The sequence below is a fragment of the Talpa occidentalis genome, unplaced genomic scaffold (genome assembly GCF_014898055.3).
Source record: "Talpa occidentalis isolate TD23 unplaced genomic scaffold, MPIMG_talOcc4v2.1 talOcc4.15, whole genome shotgun sequence".
Lineage (NCBI taxonomy): Eukaryota > Metazoa > Chordata > Mammalia > Eulipotyphla > Talpidae > Talpa > Talpa occidentalis.
Genome location: NW_023601543.1, coordinates 50,766,475 through 50,778,602, shown reverse-complemented (window position 1 = coordinate 50,778,602; position 12,128 = coordinate 50,766,475). Strand labels below are relative to the sequence as shown.

The 12,128-nt window shown below is 38.8% G+C and overlaps 1 protein-coding gene across 8 annotated transcripts in view; it reads left to right on the top strand.

Annotated features, from left to right (window-relative positions):
* ZC3H12B (zinc finger CCCH-type containing 12B) overlaps window positions 1-12,128 on the top strand; it is a 231,585-nt gene that overhangs the window by 152,826 nt on the left and 66,631 nt on the right. For 6 of the 8 annotated variants that reach the window (XM_054695696.1, XM_054695692.1, XM_054695694.1 and 3 more), the window contains one exon: window positions 4,893-5,111. The exons of 1 other annotated variant lie outside the window; for it this stretch is intronic. The gene's annotated coding sequence lies outside the window, so the exon portion shown is untranslated. Of the gene's footprint in view, window positions 1-4,892; window positions 5,112-6,553; window positions 11,373-12,128 lie in introns of those variants that run through there. One more of the 8 variants, XM_054695698.1, reaches the window with a different exon arrangement.

Below are 12,128 nucleotides of genomic sequence, written 5' to 3'. Positions count from 1 at the left end.
TCTAGGAAATAATTCTGTTTGATATATTTCTGTACATTCAATTCACAATACAGTGTGTGCAATAAAGCAAGTGATTAATAAAGATACATTTTGCATAAAATGAATAGTATTATGAAATTCAACTCTTAGTAATTTGTGATTACATACACTATGTAAAATGCCAGGGACTCAGAATTATATTAGCAATCAAAATTTATATCCATAATCACAATATTTTTCTTTCACATTTATTACACCATCAGAGTTTCATAAGCATTCTATGAGATGAGAATGACAACACACATTTTTAAAAAAATTGTTTAGTTTTAAGGGAGGTAATATTTGGATACTGCCATCAGGTACTGTCACTATAGAGCACCTGCCACCAAATCACCCATAGTCCATCATCATAGTCCATTGTGCTCCCTTCCCTCTGTTCTCACCGCTCTCCCAACCCTCCACATCTGAATGCTTCAGTTCTAAAGTCAGCTTTCAAGGATTTGTTTTTAAGCTATCCTTATATGACACTTAGTTTGGCTACTTTGTATTCCACATATTAGTAACCCTATCCAGTATTTATGGCTCTTCTTCGAACTTATTTCAGTTAACATTATCCCTTCCAGCTCCATCTATATTATCACAAATGGCCTGAGTTTCTTTTTTGATTACTCACTAATATTTCATTGTGTATATCCACATTTTCTTGATCTAATGTTTGAGGACTTTTAGTTTGTTTCATTAATTTGACTGTAGCGAATAGTGTTGCAGTAAATACAAGAGTGTACTTTATTTACGTTTCCTTTGAAACTACTGTTCATTTATTTATTTTTTTTTTTGGTTGTTGTTGAAGCATAGTAGTGGAATTACTGGGTCATTTAACAGGTCCATTTTTAATGTTTTGAGACAATTCCATACTGCTTTCCATAGGGCTTGACCAGTCTGCATTTCTTACAAACAGTGTAGGAAGGTTCCCTTTTCTCCACATCCTTGCCAGGCCATTCTCATAGGTGTGAGATGGATAACCCACATTTTATAAATCAAGTAGATGAAATCATGTTTCAACTCATCCTACTGAAATTTCTGCAAACAATTTTATGTAGGCCTGCTACTTATGCCACCAAAGGCACCTTATGTAGGTCCCTTTTTTTCTTTCTTCTAAGATCCATTATGGAAGAAAACAATCCCTCCTCTCAGTTGCCCATCCTGAATTAAGCAAGCATACTATTTTTTCAATTTTAAAGGATACAAACTGCCAGTAAGATACATTAAAAAAGTTCTTATTCTAAAGAATTCCATTCACTTACCACTCTCAGAAATGAATTATGTGTGAAAGGTGAAGGTCTGAATGCCTGGAGGGATAAGTGGACTTTATTTGCTTTTCAAGGGACCAGACAGCTTTGGTGTTTGAGACATTTATCTTATGAGCAGAATAAGATTGTGAGAGGTGTTTTTGAGCATTAGCCCTGGCACTGGGAAAATACGGACTTGTGGGAGGAGAGACAACCACATGTTCCTTATGGAAACCTTTCTCTCTCCATGTCTCTCATTACTTTTCCTGTTCTTATTAGTCCCTCTCTGATGTCACTGAAGAATTAGAGCTTGGGCCAAGAAAGATCAGGTGTAGGAAGAAGTAGGAATGGCTCCAAACAAAAGTGAAATCTGCAGAAGTAAATTAGGAAGGAAATGCGTAGTGCAAGTTTTGACACATAGGAGTATTAATGGGGCTCATTTGCTGTCCGTGAGAAAAACAGCATATGCTAATAAAGTCTGAATTCCAAGTTCATTGAAGACCATGATCTGCCGAGATCCTGAAGAATTGTCTATGTATCTATCTTCCCAGTCTGAGCTTATTGACCCCTGTAAAGCAAGCAGAATGCTATAGAGAACTGGAGTCAGACAGATATAAGGTAAAATCTGGTTTCATAACCTGTGTGGTCTCAGTAATTTAAATCAGCCCTCTGAACATTAAATAGTTATTCTCTAAGAAACAGTGATAGTGTATGTCTCAAAGTATTATTGTCAGTATTAGATGAAAAAAATTATCTTGAGGGGTCTCCCTGGTGGTACAAGGGTTAAAGTCTCAGTACTATCAAGCTATTCTTCAGTCACTACTGCATGAGATCCATCCCCAGCGAGGGAGCTAACCCACATGGCACAGCAGACCTCTCCTGTCTCACCCACTGCTCCCTCAGCAATGTATTTCAGTAGATCTGCCTAATCCATTCTGTCTCTGGTGAATCCTCTCACCCCGCACACTGCTGGCCTACACCCCATTTCCTGTATGCATAAAAAAAACAGTAAATCTTTAAAAAAATTATCTTGATTTTAAATGCTAGGTATTATAACCACCTTTGGATTGCCTAAATTCATTTCATTCTTATTGTTTTTTTGTAATTTAAGTAATATTAGTTTATAGTTCTATATATATGATTCAGACATACAGAGTCACATTTTACACCACATCCATCAACAAAGCATACAAAATACATTATATAGGACATTTGGACCCCTCCCTCAATTTCCTTCACCCTCACCTTCTCCCTCTTGTAGCCTCAAGTCTACAGTCAGGTTTTTAGAGTTTATCTGGTATAGTTTTGTCAGTTTCTTTATTTTGTTTCTCTTTATTACACACATGTATGAATGAATCATATACACATATGAGAGAAATCAGCCCTCATTTGTCTTTTTCCTTCTGACTTATATTTCTGCACACAACCCTCTTCAATTTCTTCCATGTTGTCGCAAATACCAATGATCATCTTTTTTTTATTCCTGAGTTGTGTCCCATTGTGTATAAATTCTGATACTGTAATTTTGGGTTTTTGGGTCTAGTTCCCCAACCAGAAACTGATCAAAGGTTGCAGTGGCAGTGGTGAGTCCTAGGTACTAGACCACCATGGGCTGGTGTCTAATAAAACTGCAGCAGCAACTTTGCTGGCTCTCAGGCAAGTAAGTGAAAAGAGGTGAATTTGTCTAGAGAAATAGATACAAGGAATTATTAATGTGAAAAGGAACAGAAATAAAGTGGAATTCCCAGACCAGTGGAACCAGGCCAGGGAGGGGCAAGGAAACTGAAGTGGAGTCTTGCCTCAGGGAATATATGCCTTCTTTCCCCAATTATTATAAAGTGCCCTCAGTCTCTTTGTGATAGGTTAGTTCTCCATGGTCTCACCCACTCTGTCTTAATGTCTCTGTGCCCAGAATTACATCTTACACCTCAGCTCTTATCTAAGAGTCCCTTTCTTCATCGTCTTTGTCCAGCAATGTCCTGCTGCCCCTATTTGGGGGGGTATTTGATTAGTCCCCTTTGGGTTTTATTGCCTTTATCTATGGAGCCTTCTTTATTCCTACAAGGCCTTTTCCTATTGTATTCTGACCCTAGAAGCTATCCACTCAATACTCATCTTCTTAATCCACTTATCTGTCATTGGATACTTTAGGTTGATTCCATAACTTGGATATTGTAAAGAGTGGTCCAGTGAATATGTGAATGCCTATATCCCTTCAAATTAGTGTTTGCATTTTTTGCAGCCCTATTTATAATAGCCAAGATATGGAGACAACACAAATACCCAAAAACAGATGAATGGATGAAGAAGATGTGGTATATAAACTCATTGATCAAAAATAAGATTAAACTCGGGCCTCCCCGGTGGCACAGCGGTAGAGCGCTGGGTTGCGAAGCTGCCCGCGGCCTCTGCGGCGCCGGTTCGATTCCCGGCTGCTCCCCGGCCACCGGAGGAGGGTCCCACATGGTGCGCAGACCTCTCCTGCCACCCGCTGCTCCCCTCAGCAGTGTACTTCGGTCCTTCTGCCTGCTCTGCTCCCCGCTCTGGCTCTGGTGAATTCTCTCACCCTCCCGCGCTTCTGACTGTACCCAGTGCATGTATAAACAAAAACAAATGAACAAACAAATAAATAAATAAATAAAACATGCCTCTATAAAAAAAAAAAAAATAAGATTAAACTCATGCCATTTGTGGCAACATGGATGGAGCTGGAAGGAATTATGCTAAGGGAAATAAGTCAGAAGGAAAATGATAAATATCAAATGGCTTCACTTATGTGTGGAATATAGAGAAACCAAAGGGTCAGGAAAAGATAAAACTTGCAAGCTGAACATAGATTTGTGAACATACAGCATGAGAGGGGTATGGAGAGGGGTCAAAACAGGAGAGGGAAGAGCACAAGAGACAGTGAAGATGGATCATGAGTGCTATGGTTGTGGGAGAACCAAGGGGACTACACCTGAGGAGAGAAATCAAATACTGCCCCAAAATTAACAATGATATAAGAATATATTTTTTTAAGATTTTTATTTATTTATTTATTTATTTATTTATTTATTTATACAAGCACTGGGTACAGTCAGAAGCACGGGAGGGTGAGGGAATTCACCAGAGCCAGAGCAGGGAACAGAACAGACAAACTGACAAAATACACTGCTGAGGGGAGCAGCAGGCATAGCAGGTCTGTGCACCATGTGGGACCCTCGCCGGAGGCCGGGGATCGAACTGGTGCTGCAGAGGCTGCGGGCAGCTTTGAAGCCCAGCGCTCAACTGCTGTGCCACTGGGGAGGCCCAAAAACAAATTTAATTTAAAAAAATCTCAGTTACTGTTTTTTCATAAGGGTTGGATAAGTATACATTCACATCAATTGTGTATGAGGGTTTCTTCACACCCTTGCCAACATTTATCATTTTTATATGGGCCATTCTCACAGCTATGAGGTGGTATCTCATCGTGGCTTTGATTTGCATTTCCCTGATGATAAATGATGATGAAAATGTGTTTATACACATGTTGGCCATTTCCATGTCTTGATACCCAGTTTGAGATGATTCTCATTTATACTGCATAATTTGGAATAGATAGAGTATTTTTCAAAAGTATTTTTTTTTTTTTTTTTTCAGAAAAAAGGCAAGGAGAGAAATGCTACAAGGAAGTTCTCCCATAAAAACGATTAATAGTGGGGCCTCCCTGGATGTGCAGGCGGTTGAGTGCAGCGTTGTGAACCTGTCGACAGACTCCATAGCACAAGTTCTATCCCAGCAGGCCGGCAAGATACCCACATGGCATGGCAGACCTCTCCTGTCTTGCCTGCTGCTCCCCTCAGAAGTCTACTGTTTTTGGTCAGTCTGCTTGTTCTGTTCCCCGCTGTCTCGAGTGAATCCTCTCACCCTCCTACACATCTGGCCTGTACCCTGAATCTTGTATAAATAAATAAATCTTTAAAAGATAAACGGGTGACTCTGGCAAACTGCCCAAATAGGAAAGTTGCAATAAAAGAACATGAGAAGAGAGGAAAGCATCAGAACCCTGCTACCCTCCCCCACCCAAAAAGCTGGTACACTTGACCAACAAAAAGGAGAAAAAAAAAAAGAACAAACTAAAGATCAAGAGGGACAATGAGTGGAAAAGGACTACTGTAGGCACTGCACCCCATGAATGGAAACTGTGGAGAACCATGCAGGAATTGCCATGGAGGTGAGAAAATGGCTCCTTGTGCCATTGGAGGAAGCTAAGAACTCTGTGGAGAGACCTGCAAATTCCCAAACGCCAGCTGGTAATCTTGTACAGAAAGCATGCATGCTCGAAAAGCCTATGCGGGGAGACACACGGGAGCCATTAATGAGATAAATGACCCACCGTGAGTAATCAAAAACCAGGCTCCTGGGCAAGGGAGCAGGCACCATCTCTGCATACACTGAACTGGGCTACCACCAGCATCCTGGATCTGAGGGAATCAGAGCTAAGAACCGGGGAACAAAATTTGGGGTATGGGATCCCTATGATGCACAGGACAGACACAGCACCCCAACGCTGTTGAGGTAATCCATGCCACCCCACTCAGTTCCCTGGAAGCCCACGGGAAAAAAAATCACAGATCCAGAAAAATACTAGGAAAGATCTCTGGTGCCACCTAGTGATCTGAACAAAATCACCAACTTCCTGATAGTTGGAAGCTAGGGATTCCAAAAGGCATGGAGCAAGACCACATTCTGGAACTGAGAGCCAGGCACAGGATCCTGGGTATGGGATGCGCCATAACAGCAGACACTGAACAGGGTGACAGCCAGTGTTTTGGATCTCAGAGCCCTGGAATTGAGAACTAGAGGGCAGAAATCAGGATGCAGGATCCACACAGCTGCGGGCACAGCACCGCTTTCACAGGGCAGACACAGCACCCAGTGTGAGCAATAGCCCCTGTGATGAGGTGCTCCCATGTCCCCCTCCATTTCTCAGAACTACAGGGGAAAAACACAGGTCGCCAATTACAGGTCTCTGGTGCCATCTAGAGACCAGAGCAAAATCACCAACTTGCTGATTCACTGCTGAATTGAGTAAATCCAGAAGCAGGGAACTGTAAGAGATAGTGCCCAGAAACACTGCTACAGCATCAACACCCTGGTGGAGTGTTTTGTTTTGTTTTGTTTTTTAAGATATATTTATTTATTTATACAAGCACTGGGTACAGTCAGAAGCGCGGGAGGGTGAGAGAATTCACCAGAGCCAGAGTGGGGAGCAGCAGGCAGAAGGACCGAAGTACACTGCTGAGGGGAGCAGCGGGTGGCAGGAGAGGTCTGCACACCATGCGGGACCCACCTCTAGTGGCCAGGGAGCAGCTGGGGACCAAACTGGTGCTGCAGAGGCTGCGGGCAGCTTTGCAACCCAGCGCTCAACCGCTGAGTCACCGGGGAGGCCCCCTGGTGGAGTTTTGGCCTGAGAATGCTGGTCTCAGTCTCTTAAACAGTTTCCAACACACCAGAAGGAGCAATCCAAAGAGATGCCAGCCAACACCAGTGGCACAAAGTTTTAATGCATAGAACTAATTAGAAAGCAAACAGCAGGGAGAAGGAAAAATATAAATAACCAAGCAAGCCCGCAGAAGAAGGACACACCACGAAAAGAAAATAAGTTGCCAGAAGTCAATAACAATGACATGGAAGAACTTCTCTTTCTGTAAGATAAAGAATTTAGAATCACCATGATTAAAAAGTATAATGATATGAGACAAATAATCCATGAACTGAAGAACTCAAATGAGACATTAAGAAAGGAAATAATAGAAAAGGAGGACTAAAAGATTACCAGAGGAGACAGAGAGCTCTTGGAAAAGCATTGAAAACAAAATCAAGGAAATGGAAAAAGGGATCAGTACTCTTGAGGATACATAAATAAAAAAAGAACCAAAAGAGAAAAGGAGAGAAACAAAAAGGAAGAAGTATGAGGAGACCCTTAAGAGTTATAGGCATTCCAGAAAGTGAAGAAAGAGACAAAGGATCTGAGAAATTATTCAAGGAAATAATTGAAGAAAACCTCCCAAACATGGGAAAGGAGATGAATATAGACACACAAGTAGCAATAACTAACAATTACCACAATGAAATGAATATTACAGCAAGACACATAATAGTAAAGCTTACAAGAGTCCAAGACAAGGAAAAAATAATGAAAATGGCAAGGGGGAAGAAACAGATAACTTATAAGGGAAAATCAATGAGGTTAATTAACCTCAGACTTAATTAGTCTGAGGCAAGTGAGAATGGAGTAACATATTCAACAAACTTCAAAACAGCAAATGCCAACCAAGAATACTTTATCCTGCAAAGCTCTCCTCCCTTTATGAAGAAAAACTATGAACTTTACAGACAAATAGAAACTCCAGAAATTCATAACAACAAAACCCCCACTCCAAAAAATTCTTCAAGAAGACCTAAAGTCAAAACCAACAGAGGAATGAACAAGAACAGAATAAAGTGAGGAATAAAATCACAATAAAGACAAAATGGCAAATAGAGATGCCAACGTACCAATATTAACTCTAAATGTAAATGGATTAAACTCATCAATAAAAAGACAGAGAGTAACACATTGGATTAAAAAACATAATCCAACTTTCTGCTGTCTCCAGGAAACACATTTAACCACAAAAGATAAACATAGACTGAAAGTAAAAGGTTTACTGAAAGTAAAAGGAAAACAATCCTACAAGCAAATGGTCCAAAAAAGAAGGCAAGAACACCTATACTTATATCAGATGAAATAGACTTCAAATTTAAAAAGGTAAAAAAAGAGATATAGATGGACACTACAAATCATAAAGGGAAAAATACACCAGGAAGCTATAACACTCATCAACATATACTCACTAAATGAAGGAGCACCAAAATATATTAGACAGTTATTATCAGATCTGAAAAAGGACATTAAAGAAAATACATATGTAATAGGAGACTTCAACACTCCACTCTCACCAATGGACAGATCAAGAAGAAAAAAATAAACAAAGAACCTAGAGCCCTACATAAAGATATAGAACTCATGGACTTAACAGACATCTATAGGACACTGTACCCAAAAAAAATTGACTCTACATTTTTCTCAAGTGCATATCATTCTCCAAAATCGATCAAATACTGGGCCACAAGACAAACATCAACAGATACATGACGATCAATATCATTCCAACTATCTTCTCCAATCATAAAGGCATCAATCTAGAAATAAATCATGAAAAGAAAACAAGGTGCCTTCCCACTTCATGGAGATTGAAATTCACACTATTGGAAGACTACTGGACTAATGAGGAAATCAAAGAAGAAATTAAAAAATACTTTAAGTTGAACGACAAGGAGGACACCACTTTCCAAATTGTATCAGATGCAGCAAAAGCACTAATAAGAGGAAAATATATAGCAATACAGGTTCACATCAAGGAAATGAGAAAGAACTCAAAGAAAATCTAATCTCACACCTCAAAGAGCTAGAAAAAGAACAATAAAAAACCCCTAAAGCCAGTAGAAGAAAGGAAGTAATAAAAATCAAAGCATAAATAAATGAAATAGAAATTAAAAAAAAAAAATTCAAACGATCATCAAAACCAAAAGTTGGTTCTTTGAAAAAATAAACAAAATAGACAAACCTCTAGCCAGGCTCACAAAGAAAAAGCAGGAGAAAACACATATAAATAGGATTATAAATGAAAGAGGAGAAATCACAACAGACTCAGTAGAAATCAAAAGAATAATTAGAGATTACTATGAATACCTATACCAAACAAATTTAACAATCAAGAAGATTGACAAATTCCTAGAACGATTTAACCATCCAAAGCTGGATAAAGAAGAAATGGAGCACCTAAACAGACCAATTACAAGCTGCAAAATTGAAGCAGTATCAAAGAACACCACAAAAACAAAAGCCCAGGCCCAAATGGCTTCACAAATGAATTCTACCAAATGTTCATCACTGAATTAATGCCTATCCTACACAAACTCTTTCAAAAAATTGAAAAAGAAAAAAATGCTACCAAAATGTACTATGAAGACAACATTACACTAATAACAAAACCAAAGAGAGACAGCACAAAAAAAAAAAAAAAAAAAAAAAAAGAAAGAAAGAAAGTTACGGGCCTGGGCCTCCCTAGTAGCAGAAAGGTTTAAGAAACAACCTATGGAAGTGATCTGCAGCCACTGCAGCACAAGTTCCATCCCCGGCCAGGGAGATGACCCACATGGCACAGTAGACCACTCCTGACTGGCCTGCTGTTCCCCTCAGCACTGTATTTTGGTCAATCTGTCTGTTCTGTTCCCTACTCTGTTTTTGGTGAATCCTCTCACTCACCACACCTCTGGCCTGTACCCCAGTTCTTGTATGCATAAATAAATAAATCTTAAAAAAAATTACAGGCCAATCTCCCTAATGAACACTGATGCAAAAATCCTCAACAAAACCCTTGCAGAAGAATCCAACAATGCATCAAAGGGATAATACACCACCAACTAGTGGGAATCATCCCAGCGGCACAAGGATGGTTCAGCATGTGAAAATCAATCAGTGTAATCCAACACGTCAACAAAAAGAAAAATAAAAACCATATAATAATATCAATAGATGCTGAGAAAGCATTCATCAAAGTCCAACATCCATTGTGATGAAGTGACTTGAAATTCTAGGGATAAAAGGAACATGCCTTAACATGACAAAAACCATATATGACAAACACAAACTGCCAATATTATTCTCAATAGAGAAAAGCTGAAGGTCTTTCCTTTAAGATCAGGAACAAGACAAGGATGTCCTCTTTCACCACTGCTCTTCATATAATACTGGAGATCCTAGCCAGGACAATAAGACAAGAAAGACATACAAGGAATCCAAAAAGGGAAAGAAGAAGTAAAACTATCACTATTTGCAGACTATATGATAATATACATAGAGAACCCTAAAAGCTCCAGAGAAAAACTACTCAAAATATTCAGCCAGTTTAATAAAGTAGCAGTATACAAAATCAACACGCAAAAATCAGTAGCCTTCCTATACACAAACAATCTGAAGAAGAAGAAACCAAGAAAACCATTTATTTTATAATTGAAATTAAAAAAAATCAAATAATTGGGAATAAACCTAATAAAAGAGGTAAAGGACCTATACAAAGAAAATTATAATACACTGTTAAAAGAAATAAAAGAAGAAACAAAGAAATGGAACAACATCCCCTGCTCATGGATTGGAAGAATTAACATTATTAAAAATGTCCATCCAACCAACAGCAATATACAACTTCACTGCTATTCCAATAAAAATTTCAATGACATTCTTCAAAGAAATAGAACAAATACTGATGAAATTCATAAGGAATCACAAAAAAAAAACTGTGAATAGCCAAAGCCCTACTGATGAAGACAAAGGAGAAAGGAGGTATCACTCTTCCAGTCTTCAAGGTATGCTATGAAACCATAATAATTAAAACAGTTTGGTATTGGTATAAAAATAGACACACAGACCAATGGAACCAAATAGAGAGCCCAGAAATAAAGCCACATTTATACGGACAACAAATCATTGACAAAGGAGCAAAGAATATGCAATGGAACATGGACAGTTTTTTCAATATGAGGTTCTGGGAAAACTGGACCACCACATGCAAAAAAAAAAAAAAAAAGAAAAAGAAAAAGAAAAAGAAACTAGACCACTACCTCTCGCCGTGCAAAACAATCAACTCAAAGTGGATAAATGAACTGGACATAAGACCTGAAACCATAAAATATATAGAAGAAAATATAGGTAAAAGACTACAATACATACATCTCAGTAACATCTTTAAAGACTCATCACCCAAAGCAAAGAAAGTCAAGGAAAAGATAAACACCTGGGATTACATCAAACTGAAAACATTCTGTACAGCAAAAGAGACATTAAGCAAAACAAAGAGGCACCCACTGATTGGGGGAAAAAAATGCACTCCATACAACTGATAAGGGACTGATCACCAAGATATACAAAGAACTCACAGGACTCAACAAAAACAAAGTAAACAATCCAGTCAAGAAATGGGCAGAAGAACTTAAAAGACATTTCTCTAAAGAGGAAATGCAAATGACTAACAGGTGTGTATGAAAAAATGTTCAACACCCTTTATAATCAGGGAAGTGCAAATCAGAATTACGTTGGATACCACATTACACCTGAAAGAAGGGCACGTATTAAAAAAAAAAAAAACTAGCAACAACAAATGTTGGCAAGGATATGATGAAAAAGGAACTCTCCTACATTGCTGGTGGGACTGCAAACTGGTCCAGCCACTATGGAAAGCTGTATGGAAAGCTTCAGTCTACTAGGGATCTACCCAAAAGACACAAAAACATTGATTAAAAAGAACACCTGTACCCCTATGGTTTTTACAGCACTATTTACAATAGGAAAAACCTGGAACAACCCAAATGCCCAAAAATAGACGACTGGATCAAGAAGATGTGGCATATGTACATAGTGGAATATATTCAACAATCAAATAAGATAAACTCATGCCATTCACAGCAACATGGATAGAGCTAAGAGGAATTATACTCAGTTAAATAAGCCAGAAGCAAAAAGAAAAATATTGGATGATTTCACTTATAGCAGGAATATAGGGGAACCAAATAAGACATCAGTGTAAAAAAGTAATAATGACACAAAACACAACAAATCAAAAACAGACAATTATAAATCAGAGACATACTGCAGGGGAGGAGGAGGGAGAGGGATTAGAGGGAGGGAGGTGGAGCACAGGGGACTGAGGAGATGGGCATGGGTGCATTGGTGAAGGAAAATATGCGACTACAACTGAGGGGGTTGGGGGAAGCAAATATTGTTTAAAAAGA